General features: G+C 41.5%; 1 protein-coding gene and 1 non-coding gene across 2 annotated transcripts in view; both read right to left on the bottom strand.

Annotated features, from left to right (window-relative positions):
- Positions 1-19,360, bottom strand: part of LOC145980370 (uncharacterized) — a 455,055-nt gene that overhangs the window by 343,692 nt on the left and 92,003 nt on the right. The window lies entirely within an intron of this gene.
- On the bottom strand, positions 13,862-13,932 carry TRNAR-UCU (transfer RNA arginine (anticodon UCU)). Its single transcript has one exon. It is a non-coding gene; the product is annotated as a tRNA-Arg (tRNA).

Below are 19,360 nucleotides of genomic sequence, written 5' to 3' on the forward strand. Positions count from 1 at the left end.
TGATAGTCCAAAGATTCAATTTGCTGTGTGTTAATATATTATACATTAATTAAATTTAAGATTCCTTGTGTGAAGAAGCCTGCTGGTTATTGTAACTGTAAATTGTACCGGGACCGATTTTAAATTCCAGAAAAGAACAAGACCAAACCCTTTAAGACATGTAAGAGACGAGACCGACATTGTTACAGATCAGGGGGGCGCGAGGGTGCGCACCCTACGTTTAACTAAAAACTCTAACCCTTAGAGTGTCATATTATGTCATGTCGTTATTTTGAGCGCCGAATGTTAAGTACTGAAGTAAGACCGTTATTATTGTATGCATCAGGCAAGCACTGAAAGAGATGCCGATACACATACTTTCCTGTACTAACGGCAGCCTCTATAAAGAGCAGCGGCCGTTTTTAATTTCGTCAGCATTGTTGTTATGAATATTTCTTCGTTTCTTTCTTCAAGTGGTCTGTTTTGTTTTCGATAATTACCTTTAGCTTAATGTGAGTTGTTTATTTTCCTTCTGCTTGTTCTTCCTCGCACTGAAGCAAAAATTTCAGCTGCTTTCAAAGGTAAGGTATCTGGAAATTGTAGTTAATGCGAGTTGTAACGTGAAGGGTAGTTTTCTTGTTAACACGTTCTATGTATTTGGTCCACGTAACATGTCTAGTAAACGTACCATTTCAGGCTTCTTTTTTTAAAACTGTTAGGAAGATGCCCAATGTTCACGAAGAAATTTTACAGTTCGTTGTTGGGAATAGTCCGGCAGAAGGGATTTTAACGAAGACGAAGTTCCTGTGAACTTCGCGTTTTGTCCTGAAGTAGCAGACGGAAGGTACTATGTATTTTGCAGTACCTCCATTGGTTACATTGAAAAGGTTAAAAAATTGTTTTTAAAGACAAGGGTAATTTCATTTTGCATTTCACTACATAGTTCAATAAGACTGTAACATGTCTCTGAAAGTTTGCACTGTATGACCACTATCTTGGAGTATAAGACTTAATGCATATCATCATGGACGTCCAGGGGGAGGGCAAGGGGGCACAGTCTCCCTGGAAAATGGATGTCAATCTAAAGATATATACTTCACAAATATAATTTCATTTCAGTCAGTAATTTATGTTAATCAGAGGCTGCGGTTAGGGTTGTAGTTGCTCCCCGCTTTATGCTATTTTTGCCCCCGCACTATGCTAAACCTTACCTACCAAGGGAAAGCAAACTGTCCTTGCCCCCCCTAGTTTTGAAAGGTTGCATGTGTGTTTCATGTTTTCTTTATTTTCGGCATCGCACCCCCTCAGCACCCCTAGATGATTAATCGTGGCGCCGCCGCTGTTACAGATAAATGTCAGTGAAATCGAGACAGGACCAAAACGTCGTTAAACAACTTGTAAAGTAGGCCCTTTCATTAAAAGTAAAACTTGAAGATAACATTTTTTTAGTATGGGCCACTGTATTCGAATGGTTGCCCCCAAATCACTTTACATTATTCATATTGTTGTAATTTTGTAACAGGTGAAGGAAGTGTTATGAGCACTTCACACTTGTAAAAGCGTAGACTGCTACGCCCCTTGTGGGTACGTACTTAAATGTTATTTTCCACGGCTACAGATATCTTAATCTCAGGGGGATAGGTTCTTTATTTGAAAATTCCAAATAAGAAAGCGTTTTATAGCCAAGAGGATATAGTAAAATGCGGATCTGTATTCTGATAACAATACAAAATACAGAGAGAAAAAAAATATATATATATAATCGAAAAGGTATTCTTTTCTTGTATCTCTTCTTTCATCAATTTCTTCTATTATAAAATATGGAAAGGCTCGTTCTTCTTTCATCAATCTCGTCAATTTCTTATAAAATATGTGAATGACGTCTTCTTTCTTCAATTTCCACTTCTTTTCTTTGGTAAAAGGATAATCTTCTTTTTCTTTCTTCTACCTTTTATGACAATCTCTTTCTTCTATCTTTTATGACAATCTCTTTCTTCTATTTACAAAAAAATAGTCATCCCCTTTTATTCATCGCTGTTTCTTATTTCCTCTATTCATATCAATTCTTATTTCTTCTTTCAGCAGCAATTCTTATTATCTTCTATATTCCGACGAGATATTCTTATATTCTCGATAAATTCTTCTATTTATTCATTCCACAGCAAATTCTTATTTCTTCTATTCTTTTTTGCCACTGGAAAAAGTCTTATTCTCTCATTTATCGCAAATATTTAACTTTACCATATCTCTTCTCAATAATATAGACAAATCATTATGCTGCATTCCTTGTATAGAATTGTACCAAAGCTATAGAGGATTTTTAGGAGCGTCTAATCTGACAATAGCGCCTCCTCCTAAAACAACAACCAAGGGAAATAACCAGGATCGCTAATAACAAGCGCTGCGGATGGCCCAGTGCGACTAATAAAGAGCGCAACCGTAAAGTGCTTCGGGGCGTCTAATTTGACAACAGCGCCACCGGGGACAAGCAACCAAAACATGGCGATGTTCTCCTCGCCAGAGAATCAAAAAGAGAGATAGATTTCTGAATTCGTTCGCTTACTTAATAACTTTCCTAAACGTTTCATATGCGGCCATATTCTTAATTATTTTAATTTACTATATACAACATTCTATTTATTTATTTTATAGTATTTGAACTCTTTTATATATTTCTCAATTTACTATAATATATGTAATCCCTCTTCTCCGCTCTAAGTTTTTTATAATTTCCTTTTCTCCTCTTTATATAGCGTGCTGCCATCTCTCGTCGATTCCGAGAAACCAATCCTCCTTGCAACTTTCATTGCGTCATCGACACTGGCACGTGACAAGACGAACAAGCACTGGGACTAGAAAATGCGAACTAGGTCTTGACATATTCGCAGATACCAAAAATTCTCGAAATACGACCATTAGACTTAGTCCATGTCTTGCTTTTACTTAACTTTTCTGCCAGTTTTGGCTAATCGGAAAAATTAGGATGAAAGATGACTGATTTGGTTTACTTTGCTTCGCATTTCTGCCACTTTTGACTAATGTGAAGGTATTAATGTGAAGCTGAGTGATGATATGATGAAATTGTTGAATGGACACACACAAAGAACACCAATGCCCATAGTGATGGACATAATCGAATTATTTGAATAATCGAAATACAATCGATAGTTAGAATAATCGAATGATTTTGTGGAAATTAGTGATTTTGAAGCGAATTATGAAATATGAATGATTGTAGGGCGATTATAGATGATGAATGATTTGAAAGCGATTATGGAATATGAATGATTTTGAACTGAATGAATCGATTGTGCTTGCTCAAGTGCAGTGATCGAAACTATATAAGGAGCGGTTTGCTGGGATGACATCATTCGAGTGGAAGGTCTTGTACTGACAAGAACGTGCCGCTAACAACTGTGACAATCTACCGCGCTGTTACGTACTCAAGCGTGTCGCCTGAGTGATCCAGGACGTTTAGTAGTGGGCTCCTGATCTCACGACCGGCGGTTCCAGGTTCGAGCGCAGGCACACATGTGGGTGTTCCCCACAATCAGTTCCATGTAATCATCCTCGTCGTCACAATTGGCCTAAATTCGGAGCAAAACGACGTAAAGTAAATGAAATTACAACACCCAGTGGCGGCGATTAGGGGTGTTTGGGGACAGTTCCCCCACTGCTTGCCATTCTTGGCACCGCATGTCCACCAATGACAAGTTTCTATGTGCTTTGCCTAAATCTAAAAGCGAAACGAAAATATGTAACCAGAAAAGGGGGGAGAGAAGCTCCATCATCTTTCGATAAGTAACAGATCCCGTTTATATATATAGCCTATATCCTATCTTTCGACTTGGCAGTCAATTTTAGGTGACCGTAAGCACTATGCATCTCATTGATTAGAAAATATGGTATCACATGTTTCAGAGATCGAAAATATAGGGAAAATGGATAAAGCTAGGGGGGGAATACCGAAATATGTTTTTTTTATGTAAAATATGTAATATCTTGGAAATTATGTAAAAATATGTCACATAAAACTTATTCAAAATCATGTCAAATCCGGGCTCTAGTTTTAAGGGACCCGTTGACACAAATGAATGATTACGCCCCGCACACAATTTAACCCTTTCCTACTTCCCAAAACAAGCTAAATACATTTGAAACGCCTGAGTAAGTTCGTCCCTCAGTAAACCCAGTTGTTTACCTCAACGAGAAAGCCAGCTGAAAGGCATTTGGATTTAGCGCTTCACCTGCCGTGCGGTTCAGGAAGTCAACGGTTGGCGGCGCTGAAGTCATTTCATGCAACAGCTGGGCAGCGGTGGCAAAGTCGCGTGCCATTCCCCACGAGCAGTCAACCAGGAGAGGAAACATCTGGAAGAGGGGAAAAAAAACTCTTTGCGCCATTCAGTGCACTGCCATCTTTTGTTGATTTTTTTAAGTGAAGAAAAAGGAAGGGTTTTCTTTAGTTTCCTAAGTTCGTCCGGAAGGTTAGGACGCTTTCTTCCTCTCTGAGTTAATCGCGACGTTGAGCGTAAATGATCATTCGATGCCCCACACCCACGGCCGTAGTTACATGGAAATAATGAGAAGAGTACAACTTTCAGTAATCTGAGGATAGTTAAATTTAAGTACCTGTAATATTAATAACTACTGATTATGATTATTATTTACTAATGGTAAATTGGTTAATCATTACATTATTATCACAGTTAATTAAACAGCTTCCCTAATATTTCTTAATATCTCACTGTGTATATCTACATACAATAATTATACATTAAGAACTAGCCGATTGGCCGGCGTTACCCGGGCATTTATTTATCCCAATCTTCTATTAAAGTTGTCCGTTGAAGAAACATGGCGATCTTAAATCCTCTCCGCATACATGTCACCCCTTCGCACCCACTCCCCTAGGGGTGCCAGGGGTTTGAACGGCATTCGTAGTGTCAGTATTCATCTTAGCGACCCAGATTCCACACTAATATCGGTCGTTTTCGATTACTTTTACATGTCACCCCTTCCCACCCCCACGCCTAGGGGTGCCAGGGGTGTCTTACCCCCACAGTATTTCTTTCCATATTGCAAGTCATATGTGTACCAAGTTTCGTTGAAACCTCTGCAGGCGTTCGAGAGTTATGCGGGAACAAACACCCATAGCTACATCCATTCTTATAGGTATATTAAAGAAGATTACAACATTATTTTACATTATGCACATTTACATTGTAATTTTCATTTTTTTCCAAATATATATCAAAATATATCTGTGCATTTTTATTATTTTTTTTTAAATATGCAAGTTATTGCCATTCTCGGGGTTATTTTAACATGATGAATGCTGATACAGTTATTCTCAAGATATGGATAAAATGAATAATTTTACATGAAGAATATAAGAGCATTTATTATTATTATGGACCACCCTCTACATCATAAGTTACATTTTCAAAACGATTTTAGCCCCCCTCCCCCCCCCCCAACTGTTCAATTCTATTCTGTTCCTTCTTTTGTTCTTCAATATTGAGGCTGGTTGCTGAAAACACCAAGAAACTCTGAATTACGACACTGCAGAAGACTATAATCCCTACTGAAATAATGTTTCATATGCCAAGAGATATCTTCATGTTTATATTAAAAGAGGAAGTATTTCGCTTGCTTGTGAGGTATTCTAAAGAAAGTAAATCACACGGGATATTCAAATATATTTTTTTAAAACTACAAATTTAGTTTAGCGAACTTGCCCCTATTACATGTAAACCAGCACAGTAATTAATAGTCGACCTAATTTCATGATACGTGCCAAGTGCGATTCTTTGCAATTATTTTATTTTTGTTATTTAGCGTCGCCTTTCTTCCAGTTTTGGCTAATCGCGACGATGAGGATGAGTGATGTGGTGATATGATAAAACTGATGAAGGGACATACACACATACAGCACAAATATCCAAGGGAGATACATAGGATATCCACAAATGTGCAGATTATATCCATGGATATCCATTAGACGTCCACAGCAGGAGCGTATATTCTAGGAAAGCTAGGCTATCTGCGAAGCCTGAAAACTAGAGAATAGAATACAGAAGAAAAAGCTATTATAAATTGTAAATAAAATTACTCATTTCAATTAGATGATGGTGATTCTGGAGTTGGCAACCTGATTTCTTATGAGTTGGCAACCTAGCCGCCGTTGGCACGGCAACAATACTTCCTTGGAGACGCCGAGAAAGAGCAAAATGTGTGTGTATCCATTTATACACGGTGTTCAGGTCCTCCTCCTTCCATAGTCACGTGTCATAGTGTAGTGAGATAGCCCATATCTTGGACTTAGCATACGCCACTGGTCCACAGGATATCTCGTCCGTCGTTCTGGATATCCATAGGACGTGTCTATGGGATATTCCGTCCTGGATATCCACAGAATCTCCCGACCTAGATATCTATGTGGCCTTCAGTGCTGGATAGCCATGGATGCGGTATATGTCACCCAAAACAACGTAAGAAGTCAAATAAAGAGCGCACCGCTCTATACTTCTGGAAAATTGAGGCCTAAAAGTGGTAAACGTTATAAGTGCCAGAAGCGAAAGTGTTGGGAAATCGCATCGTTCAGCACATCAGCCCGTAAGAACGTGCACACTAGTGACCCCTTTACATGCCCTTTGAACTACTTAGAGGGCTACCAGCCCATTTCACGTTTACCACATTATAAAGCATGGCACATTTCACAGTTTAACGTGGAAAACGGTGTTTGAATTATTGTGGCACTTACAGCGTTTACCATTTTAGTCTTCAATTCAAGCGAAAGAACCAAAATGAATTGGTTCTACGTATTCAGAGGTCCCGGTGCACGCTATAGAGCGAACACAAACGAAAGAACCTTCGGCCAAAATCCTTCGCGCATCTTTCCCTTCATCCGTTCAACTCGGGTTTGAGGAACAATGAAATTTGCCGCAACCAGAAAACAACATATTTCTATGTTTTTTGACTTGCTGAACACGAAAATGATGTTCTTTTTCCTCCACCACGTATAGTTTTTGAAATAACACAAAACTGAAGTAAATGTGACAAAGCTTTTATTTCGCCATATGATATACAGGGATTCTTCAAGAGAACATGTGTGGCTGTTTTTCCTGCGTAATATGAAGAAAGCATTGTAACGACAACAAAAAAGGGCAAACATTGTTGTTTATTTTTTACCAGATAAGAAAAGAGTAGAGAAAAGTCTGTTAAAGAGGCAAGGTGACTTATTGTACTGTGTCTTTATCAGTTGCGTTCTGTTCGCTGGAAGTGTAGGTTGTGTGTTAGCTTGTGTGCTTCATTGCGTTTGTTTTTTGTGGTATTTGAAAATAGTGTAGTGATGCCTCGTAACTGTGTAAATTCACCCAATCTGTTTTGCTATGTGTGGTGAGTTCACGACAAAATCCCAATGAAACTCAAATTACACCAATAGTGATGAAAGATTACGAGCTATATTTCGGATGCAAAATCGGAGACCAAGATAAAGGGTGGGCTCCTCATGTCTGTTGCAGTAGATGCTCGCAATATTTACGATGGTGGTTACGCTGTTCCCATGGTTCCCTACAAGCGGAAATCATACAGAAATACGTTTTAAACATGTGTTACTTTTACTGTTTACTTTCTTGTTTACTATTTGACTGCAACTTCAAATTTTAGTGCATGTCATAACCACATCATTTACAATCATATTTGGTATTCTATGAACCCAATGTATTACTAAAATTCACATTATCACATTAAGGTTTGGAGCAAAATGCTATACTTTATCCTTCTTTTAATGTGCGGTGAAAATTTTTCAAAATGGTTTCCTCCAGAAATGGTACGTGATAGAGCATTTTAGTTATGATTTTTTTTTAAATCAGCACAACCGATTTATTAAAGATCACCTATTTTCATCCAGCGGCAAAATAAAAAGTTTTAATTTGTTCCTCAGTGAAAGCATGATCCACCTTAACCCTCCCCTCTATGCGCGAGTGCGATGTACAGGAGACGTAGTTCTGCGCAAGTCCTTTGCCCGTGGTGCCACTATACGGTAGCTCGGCGCCAGTACGACCGCCCACACTTACTTACTTATATGGTGTTGTTTCTTCTGCCGTGTACGCCACTGCAAACGTTCGGCCGAGAGCGGATCCACTGTGGCCATACCCTTACTGGTCGCACAGTAAGTACGGAAAAACTGTGTCCATGACTTTTGCTCATCGCAAGTGGGTTGGGAGAGCGGCGATCTCGTCTCGCTAGACTTTAGAAAAGCACTTCAGTTCGTGCCTTCCCATCCCATCTCTGTTTGACGACGTCTGTGCAAACAAGACCGAGAAATGCGCGGTCATAACGAGAGAGAGAGAGAGAGAGAGAGAGAGAGAGAGAGAGAGAAGTCGGTCTTAGAAGATTCAAAGGCATTCATCCAGCCATCCCCATTTCACAAGTCCAGTTTGGAGCCTTCGAAAATCAGCCAATTGTAACTTTACGAGTTCTGCAGACCAGAGAGAGAGAGAGGGGGGCACACCTGGCCGCAACTGTGTGCTCTTCCATGCTCAGACACCCAGAGAATGACAGAGAAATCGCCCACGTGACGTACAAATGCAATTTCTAACGCAGAAATTCATTCTCTGACATAAAAATTCCACACTTGACAACCAAATTCCTTCTCTCCTACAAGAAGTTTTCCTAACAATAATTCCTTATCGAAAAAAATAATATTTAAGTTCAAAATTCCTTTTTTAAGCCTCCTGGTGCCGGCATGAGACTGTCGATGTCGCTACCGAACATTCCGGGTTCGAGTCTCGGCCTGGGCATTGCTGTTTCTGCGTGGGTGTTCCTTACTCGATTTCATATAATCGTCTTACTTCTCATCGTCTCGATTAGTCAAAAGTGTCAGTTGTTTCCGACGTCAAAATTCTGTCTCTGACATAAAAATAATAATAAATCCGCATTTCAAATTTAATTTCTAACCCATTTCAAATACAGTACCCTGCCGTATGATATCAGCTGTATTGAACTTTGCAAACATTTACTTTACGGGTTTGTGAGCGATTAGCCTCAGACTTTAAAGTAGACTTTAAAACAGACTTCGTAGAGTGAGATTATTTCCGTAATGTATATGCATTCGGATCTCCGGGTGGGGACTACTTTGGGAGGTTCCTGGACTAAGGATAAGATCTACATTAGGAAACCTGTAGGAAGGCCAAGACGAAGATGGAGGGACAACGTTGAGATATACCTAAAGGAAATCGGTATAGATGGAAAAGAGTATAGCTATAGGTCTTGCTCAAGATAGGGACAGATGGAAGGCCTGTGTTGCTGCAGCCATGAACCTTCGGGTTTAAGAAGGCTAGAGAGTTAGTTAGTTAATATGCAGCTTGGGAGCGAGTCATAACTCCCGAAGCCGCCAATGAACAAGCATCTTAACTCCGCACCTATCGCTAACCAGTGATGTGCGTCTACGCGTAAACAACGATAGTCTACATTTTACACGTAGACTATTTTATAGACGTATTTTATGTAATCTATGTAAACAACAACCCAATGTAAATTACGTGTAGACAACGCATGTAGACGTAAAATTATAGTCTACTGCACATCACTGTCGCTAACCCTCTTGTTCACGGTCTATTCTGTTGGTAGGCTCGCTGGCTAGATGTTCCGAATATCTGATTACCTACTACCTACGTTCAGAGCAACAGAAATGCCTCAGGTGTTCAAGGGCAAAAGAATAGAAAAGTTCGATTCTTCGACCCTTAACCTTTCATACACGCACGGATGGCAGACCTTGAAAGGTTGTGGTCAGAGTAATCAACCCGTGGTGGTAAACTAGTGCCCCGTTATAGCAGAAGGACCAATGAAAAGTATGGTAAACAACGATTGTAGACATGTAAACAAAATGGCAATAAGCTTAACAACGGACGTTATAGAAATGAAATAGAATTATTCTGCATTTCAATTTTTGAACATGTGTGAAAAGCACCTTGTAGCCTTCTTTAACATTACAAACAACTTTCCACGAAGTGTAAAACAGACTGTTTGAAATATGTTCGAGATTAATTGAAAAATGTACTAGTTTTTTCAAACGATTCTCACGTGTTCATTGTCTACATTTTACATTCTCCCAACAGATGGTAGTTAGAAGAGATTGCTAGAAGTTTCGTTGTAAATAGGATCATTTTCATTTGTATATGAAAAAAAAACAATCAAAATTTGGCACTTCTTTCAAGGTAGTGCCACAAATTTATTTTTGTCTGAGTAGACTTTGTATCTATAAGGTAATGCAATCTAAACGTAGACAACGTATGTAGACAGTGTAAAATTTACTATATTTTACCATAAAAATATAACTGCCCGTTAACAGTATGTCGTGATACTCACATTTTTATTTCAATATGAATATTTTATCATGTATAAATATATACAATTATTATAAATTGCAGTTGAGTGTACCAGAAATGTTTCAAATACCGAATCGTTAAAATTACATTAATTGCCGTTAATACTTTAAGAACAGTGGAGGTCGGTTCTTTTCGGTAGCTGAAGACAACGGAAATTGACGACACGCTCATCTGCTGAAATAATAACTTCATCTTCTTGCAGGTGTGTGTAACCAAAGTCCGTTCTGCCAATACAAAAATTGATCATCCCATTAGCGATATGGTCTTCCTAAATTTATTTTTCGTTTTGGCCTGCAATTTAATAATTTTCGAGGCAAACTGTTATCTGGCATCATCTGAACATGTTAATTTCACTTTAACTGATATTTTTTAATTTCGTCCACCATTGCTTCGACATTTTATTAATATCGAATTTCTTCACTTTAAATTTTGTCTCGTAAGGTTACTTCCCTTAAACACAGCAAAAATCCCATTTGTGAACAATTTATTCTAGTTTTATCATGTTGACGAAGAGTCCAACATTAGCTACCATATAGAAGAGTAGGTTTTGAAATTATGTTATGTTAGCCTATATTTGTTTCCCTTGTCTAATAAGAAAAAATATACTGACTTTGCCTCACTCCAGTTCTTGCACCCAATTGCCGCTAATGATGAGGACATATCCTGGTAGGAAAACAAAAACACAGGGAAAGCTGCAGTTCATGTGTGTTTATCGTAAGATGCTGGAACAAGGGTATTAGACTGTTTCAGATGGCAGTGATTTCTGATTTCATTCTATTTTAAAACTTATGGCAGAGTAATTAATGTGTTAAGAATACAGGGTGAGCATAAAGCATTTCCCCGATTATGAATATTTATATCTCAACTTCCACGGTAGATAGGCAAATAAAACCTATGGCAATAAGTAGTGCAATACATCAAGTTTTTTTTTTCCATTGCTTTGTTTTGTCTGATTCTTATTCTCTTGTCTGACGGTCCCATATCATGGCCACCGCGTTCGCCGGACATAACCCCTCTTGACTTTTTTATGGGGTTACGTTAAGAACGCAGTGTTTAGTTCACCAGTTCCTGATATGCAAACTCTTCAGACACGAATACGGGATGCTATAGAGACGGTGACGGAAGAATTGTTGGCAAAGACATGGAGAGAAATTGAGTATCGCTTAGACGTTCTAAGGGCAACAAAGGGAGCACATGTCGAAGTGTACTGATAAAAAAACTTTATGAATTAAGCTACCATTTCCAACAAACCACATATCTGTATTTAGCATAGTTCTTTAGCAATAAAAGTTTGTAATCAGGGAAAGACTTAATGCTCACCCTGTATATGTGTCACGTTCCTGAATTAGATCACTATTTCAGTGGCGTATTTACAACACTGTCCAGAGTCCCCCCTCAGTTGTCCAGAGACAGCCCATGGTCACCCCAACCTGACTCTGCGTACATGCATACACATCTACACACGTAGCACATAGTGGCTCGGATCCCTGTTTAAACTGTAGGTCCGGTCCCAATTAGCCTATCTGTGTGCATAAAAGTTGAACTTAAACCCAAACTAAAACAAAAGAAACACATACAGTTTGTGAAATGTAAGAAGACCCTGTCAATCTCTCCCCCTTCCCCGAAATAGGCACTCACCAGGTGCAATGGATTAGGAACTATCAGTACCAAGTGTTTCCAATTTTCTGGTAACTACTGCAGCTAATTTGCAACACCGATTTTGCGGTTGCGAATTATTTGAGATATGACTGCAGTCAGTCCGCGGTTACCGAGGGCGGGACAGCTACTGCTGACTCAAACGTTTTGACCGTTGCAAGTTTTTTGTTCAAGATGTGACATCGTGACGACACGGCGTCAGATGCTGTCTGGGAATCTGAGAAGCCGTTGGCGAAGGGGGACTCTGGAGGCCTGAGGCTGCAGCTTCTTCTTTCAGAAGCCATTCAGGTGAAATGGGAAGATAAAGTCATACCGGATGAGCGCGGATTGGCGCAAAAGAGCCAGACTTCAATGGCGAGGGGCTGGATCTGGTTTCCTCATTGTTGCCGTTTGCGATTAGCTTCTCTGTCCCCGAATGCAGTCTTTACGGGTTGTAATGTGTCTCTCCGATTTCCACGCACCCTGCTGGGACAAAGGGGTGGGTAGAGGGGGTGAGAAAATAACCGGATTGAAGGTTCAGCTTCTAGCCTGTTTCCTTGGGAAAATGAATGTAAAAAAGGGGGTGCCAACCCCAAGATTAATGAATCAATATCTTCCTCCCCCTCTGGAGCGACACCCCGGGATGGGCACACGCACGCAGCGCGCTACGACGCCACGGGTCCCGGGTTCGAATCCCGGCCTGGGTGTTCTTTGTGAGTGTCCATTCATAAATGTATCATATCATCACTCATCCTCATCTTCGCGATTACTCAAAAGGTGCATTGGACCTTCCCATGGCGTAGTGGCAACGTCGTCGCCTTGTAATCAAGGGCTCCCGGGTTCAACACCCGGTGGAGGCACAGGGACAGTGGTTCGGATCCCACTTTAGCCTCTCTGTGCATAAAGTGGACTTAAAACAACAAATCAAAAGTGGCAGAAAAGCGAAGTAAAATAAACCAATCAACAGCCATCCACCCACCCCCAAATTTCCTCAGGAATCCATTAAATTTTTCACAAAGATCCAAATTTTGGACATTTTGACTCTGAATGTACCCTTACCCCCCTCCCCCCCAATGGAAAATTCTCGATAAACCCGTTCAAAAATATTTGCAGTCAATGCTCAAAGTGGAAATTCCTAGTGGGAGGGATTGGTCAAGTTTCAGGATTTGTGGGAGGATGCTTGTATGGATCAACATGGAGACAATGCAGTAGGCGTGGGGGGATGCTTATGTAACTTGTGTGTGTGTGTGGGGGGGGGGGGTGCTTGGCGAAAATTTTCTTAACTGGGAGAAAGCATCCCTTACTTCGAGCATTGTTTAGAGCAGAGCAAGGCACACGTACACAGACAGAGGGACAGGCAGGAAGTTTGAGAGTTTTGAATTTTATTGTAAGGTCCCCTTTTATGCACAGATAGGCTAATCGGGGCTGCACCTCCAGTTTAAAGTGGGATCCGAATCAGTACACACATGCACCAGTCATTGAACCAGAGACCCTTTGATTACAAGGCAACAACCTTACAAATACGCCATCGTGGAGTCCAAACATTTTGACTTTTGGCCTAGCCTTGATGCAAACTTTGATTTTTGTCCAAGTCCTTCCAGGAGCTGGGATGATCAATTGTTGGTTCATCCGGGTTCTTCCAGACACTAGGATGATCAATTGTGCGTTCATCCGGACTTTTCAAGGCGCTTGGATGATCAATTGTGCGTTCATCCGGACTTTTCAAGACGCTAGGATGATCAATTGTTAGTTCATCCGGATTGGTTTGGTTTGAGTTTCTGTTTTAAGTTCACTTTATGCACAGTAAGGCTAATCGGGACTGGACCTACAGTTTAAAGTGGGATCCAAACCACTTGTGCCTCCACCGGGTATCGAACCCGGGACCCCTTGATTAGAAGGCAATGACGCTACCACTGCGCCATGAGGCCCAGTTCATCCGGATTCTTCCAGACACTAGGATGATAAATTGTCCGTTCATCCGGGTTCTTACAGACGCTAGGATGATCAGTTGTTCTTTCATCCAGGTTCTTGCAGCATTCAATCGATCAGGACGATCAGCACCGTCTGTTGATTTAATGTTTATGCACAATATCTAAGTGCCTCCACCGGGTATTGAACCTTGGACCCTTTACAGAGACGGGGGGAGAGATACAAAGTAAGATATGGAAAGAATGAGACAGAAAGTGGCACAGAAACAGAAGGCAGACGAAAATAAGTTGCAAAGCAGGATCATTTCGTCCAAACATTGAATGCTATATCCAAATGAAAATGATATGCGAGTGTTCGGGTACATCCAGTTCATCCTGGTCAGAACTGAATGTTAACTCGCGTCTTGCCCTGCCATCTTTAGCGAAAAACCCGAACTACATGGTGCTGCTAGCCAACGGGCGTGAAGAGGATGCCACATTCGCCTTCCTGAGATTTCTAATCGAGACTACATGGGGTCTACATTTTAAAATGAGATCCGGAAAGCAAAAAAAAAAAAGTTTAAAAAGTCGTAGACCTACTTTCTGGCACTTGTTCCAACGTAATATCAGCAAATTCTCTCTAATCAATGTTGCTACACTTTTATTTCGGTTGGAACTGTCTCGGCTACCTTGTACTTTAGGGGTCCCATGTTCGATTCCCGGTGGAGACACATTGCACAATGGTTCGACTCTTACTTTAAACTTCAGGTGATGTTCTCATTAGCCTAACTGAACATATAGTAAAGTTAAAACAATACAATATTATTTTCAATTCATTAGTATGCTCGTTACACGTTTGTCGTAATCGGGACTGTAGCTACAGTTTAAAGTTGGATTCGAAGCACTGTGCAATAAGTTACAACAGGGGATCGAACAAGAGATTCCTTGATTACAATTAACCGAGAAAAAAAGTGCATGATAAGCGCGAAAGTGCGTTTAAATGCGAATTGCAATAACTGCGAAAAGAAACACGCGAGTGTGGTGTGGAAGGTTGCCTGCAGATGTCAGCACTGTAACGTTTCTCATTCGGCTCCTCGCCTGGTCATGGGTGTTGCTTTGTGACATTCCCTTCATCAATACCATCTAATCATAATTCATCCTTATAGTCGCGAATAGCCAAAAAGCTAGAAAAGAGGCGCAGAATAAGCAAATTAAAAAAATATCTGTATACTCCTGGAGCAATTTTAATTTTCAACCGGTCTAATTTTCAGAATTAAGACAACTAGGTGGATCTAAACCTTTCAAGACGAATGCCCAACGTGCCTTTCTTATACTGCTGGTCAGGCCCGAGGCTAAAAACATCGTGAGCTGGAGTTCCAATCGAGTGTGTCCCTTCATCAATTCCATCGTATCATCATTCATCCTCATCTTCGCGACTAACCAAAATCGGAAGAAAAGCGACGCAAAGTAACAAAAATCAAATCAGAACATCGTGACGTGAGCCGCCCGCAACCTTCTGTAGATAACTTCAGTTATAACTTTTAGGTCAAGTTATTTCTACTTTGGTTATTGTACTATCTCTTGGCTTAAACGCGACGATGAGGATGGATCATGAACAGGTGAAGTTAATGATGAGGCATACCTTGAGCACGGTTCAAACGCGGGACCTCTGACATCGTGGCGTGCAGGGAGAAGAAGATCAGGGTCGGCTAAGTTGATTGATTGATTTGGTTTATTTTACTTCGCTTTTTTGCCACTTTTGACTAATTGTGAAGATGAAGATGATAAGAGAGAATTAATGAAGTAAAAAGGTAGAGTTCCTCGTGTACTTTGCACCATGCGATGAGGCATATAGTGGGATGTGGAGGTATCGATCTCGGCACTTGGAGATGATGTGATCAGCACCTCGCTCCGGCAGCCTTTACCGCCCAAAATGGCCCCAGGTACCCATATATTTGGGCAGGGTGAGCCCCAGAGCCGCTTTTATGCGGGGACAAGACCGGAAAGTGTCCCACTTTAGATCCCACCCCAAGAATCGAACCTCGGTATCCCGCGTGGCAGTCAGACGCCTTACCGAGTAGATAATAGCGGCTCACAAATAACACCCATGCCAAGGCCAGGATTCGAAGCTTGGACCCCTAGCGCCGTTGCGCGCTGTGCTAACCGCTCTGCCACGAAGATACCAAGTTATGTCACATTTTCTGGCCCTTTTCAGGGCACTCTGTTTTCCACATGGAGTAAGCTCGAAGTTGTATACCCCCAAAACCCTCCATAAACGGTGTCTGTTGTTAGTGGCATTCTCCTTAGGGTTAATTGGCTGGTGCCGTGGCCGCAGCTCTAAACGTCCCCCTTGTGGTGACCTCGTTGTTGCTGCGGAAGCAGAGTAAGTGCGTAACCTGGCCTGCGTTCGATGCGTGGACGCCGGATTTCCGCCCGCTTGCCCTCCCGCCGTCATGCAGGATGGCTGCTCATGTGTTGAGACCTTCGGCCGCCGGCTGGACCGCGCTCTTGTGTGGTCTAACCCTGAACTCCACGAGCAGGAGGAAGTGGCGAAAGCCTGGTGACATCCACGGGTCTTCCTGATTGACAGAGCTCTCCGGGAATCCATACAAAGGTGTCCAGGAGGAAAGGGAGGGACGCCCTTGAAAATTAATGACATTCAAGTTACAGTCTTTTGCGGTAATGTAACGGTTAAGCTACCCTCTGCATACTGCAACATGCCATGAAGGTACATGGGGGTGGAGGTAATGAGAGAGAGAGAGAGAGAGAGAGAGAAGTGGAAAGAGAGAGAGATAGAGAGAGAGAGAAGTAAAGAATCAGAATGAAAAGAAAATGAGAGAGGAAAGAGAGTGAATAATAGAGAGAGAGAGGAAGAGATAGAGAGAGAGGAAAGAGAGAGTGAATAATAGAGAGAGAGAGAGAGATAGAGAGAGAGAGAAGATTTGATTTTGATTTGAATTTGATTTTAAAATTTTGGGTGTGTCAGCACTAAGGCTATTTTGCACCCGTCACATTATACGGGGTTATTACATTACAAATAACAACTCTAACGTTGCATAACTAAAATCATAAAATATTAAAATCTTCTGACTTTCGTTAAAAGCTGAGGCTGTAAAGGAGCACTCAGCACAAATAAGGACGAAACACAGGACAACACAAACAAAATTATATACGCCAGAGCCTCGTTAGTCTGCAGTCCAGGGTGTACTACGTGGAAGTGAGGTTGACTATTGGGTGCACTAGGTGGAAGGAGCACCCCTTACACCCCAGAGAGAGAGAAGAAAGAGAGAGAGAGAGAGAGAGAAAATAAAGGGATAGAGAGAGAGAGGGGGAGGAGGAGGAGGAAGAGTTTCTCCCTCTCAAATACTTTCCAATTTTCTCTCTCTATCTATCTCTCTTATCTCTCTCTCTCTCTCTTTATCTCTCTCTCTCTCTCTCTCTCTCTCTCTCTCTCTCTCTCTCTCTATAGGCCTCACACATTCACAATCTCGGCCACTTGGTGATCAGCACCACGCTCCGATGCTTTTACACACGAAGCTGAGACTTGTGACGTGACAATATATCCCCAATTAAGGTAACAAATCTCCACGGCGCAAAAAACCTTGAAAGGGTCAAGGTCTGCCAAGGGGCTTTTCATTGCATGACGCGTGTTAATCTCATAGCCCCACCACAGCTTGCTCCTGACTTTCGTTACTATTGCTTCCAAGTAGCTCCCCAATTATCCCCGCGGTGCTGGGTCAACACAGAAATTTTGGATTTCCCATCGGGGAACGAACCCAGGACCATTTGCACCAAAGGTAAGAGGGCTAACCCTTTTGTGACGTGGGAACTTTCAGTTAATACAGACTGGATCGATTTCATGGACCTATAAACGTCACTGATGGCCCTTCTCGCTAAATATGAGTTTCTCATTGCGTAGTGTTAACATCGTCATTTTGTAATTAAGGGATCCCTGGTGACATGCTGTTGAGTCACATAGTGGTTCTTGGATCGCACTTTAAACTGTAGGTCCAGTCGCAAATAGCCTGTCTGCGCATAAATGGACTTAAAACAATAAGAAAAATGAAAACAAATATATAATGTCTCACTGTTCTACTCAACTTATTGGTTTAACCAAAGGGAGTCAGCTGTAGATTGTCTGATGTGAAAGTTTTATGGATGTTCGTTATTTTTCTATGATGATTGGACACTCAGAACCATCCACGCCCAGGCCGGGATTCGAACCCGGGGCTCCTGGCATCATAGTACAAAGTGCTAACCACTCCGCCACGGGGGCCGGCAATTAATTATGAACTCTTTGTATAATATTGTTGAGCGTAAGGCATGAGCCTTAATCTCCGCCATACAAAATAAGAGATAATAAATAAATAGTGCACCCTTCAAAGGAAGATATTTTCAATATACAGGTTTTGGAATTTCCCAATTGACACACATGTATAAAAATTGTACATGCAGGGCTCCCATGTAAATTAGCGTCAGCACAACATGTGCCGCGGACAATGGAAACAGCCTGCAGCAAGTTCCTGGGGCACGGGCATGCGGACTAGAGTACAAACAGACGACGCGACTACAACCACGTGCTCGCTGTTCGGACTGAAGCGGCGTCACGACACAACGTTCTGTTATTTGAGTGTAGTTGGTTGCGTGTAGTTGTACGTGAGTGTTCGTTTTGTGGACAATATGGAGTGGTCGAAAGATAAAGTAGTAAAACTTATAGAACAATATGAACAGGAGTCAATAGAAAAGAAACACTGAACTATAGTGCAGGAGGCCTTAGAAAGATCGCTTCGCGGGCTTGCAGCAGACGACAATATGGTTGTGTGTCTGCGAGAACCAATCAGGTTCGCAAATGAGCGAGCCCGGTTGCCACAGCTAGCTCGCTGCACCCTTCTGGAAGGGTGAGTGACCTCTGCCTCTTGCTACCTCGGCCTGTTTGTTCGGCTGAGGAGCAGACGACACGAGAGTATCGGCAATAGTGTGCGAGCGACGTCTGCTGTTAGCCCGCGAAACGCTCTTTCTAAGGCCTCCTACACTATAGTCTAAAGCACAGCACACGCTACACTGCGGTCCTGCACTCCAGTGTTGTTGCGGGCGTATTTTGCAGAAGTATTTTTGAAATGGAAACAGTGCACTAAATGACGAATGGAAACTAGGCTTTACAGAGGCAGAAAAAGCGACACAAAAATAAGAAAAATGCTGATTAGTAAACACGAAGCATATCTCGATAAGTACGCGACTACAACAACGTCTCCATTTATACAGCATATTAGCACCAAGAAAGTGATCTCTTGCATTCTACGTATAATGATGAAAACAGGCCCTTTTAACTGTTAAAAGGAGCTCTCCCCACTTCTCCCCCCCCCCCCACGGACACCGCCAATTCACAATCCTACTAAAATTCCACAACCGAAATTTCCTCCCTTACGTTTCTTATTTCATTTTTCTCCC

This window comes from Lepisma saccharinum, chromosome 27 (assembly GCF_977018435.1).
Source record: "Lepisma saccharinum chromosome 27, izLepSacc3.1, whole genome shotgun sequence".
NCBI lineage: Eukaryota > Metazoa > Arthropoda > Insecta > Zygentoma > Lepismatidae > Lepisma > Lepisma saccharinum.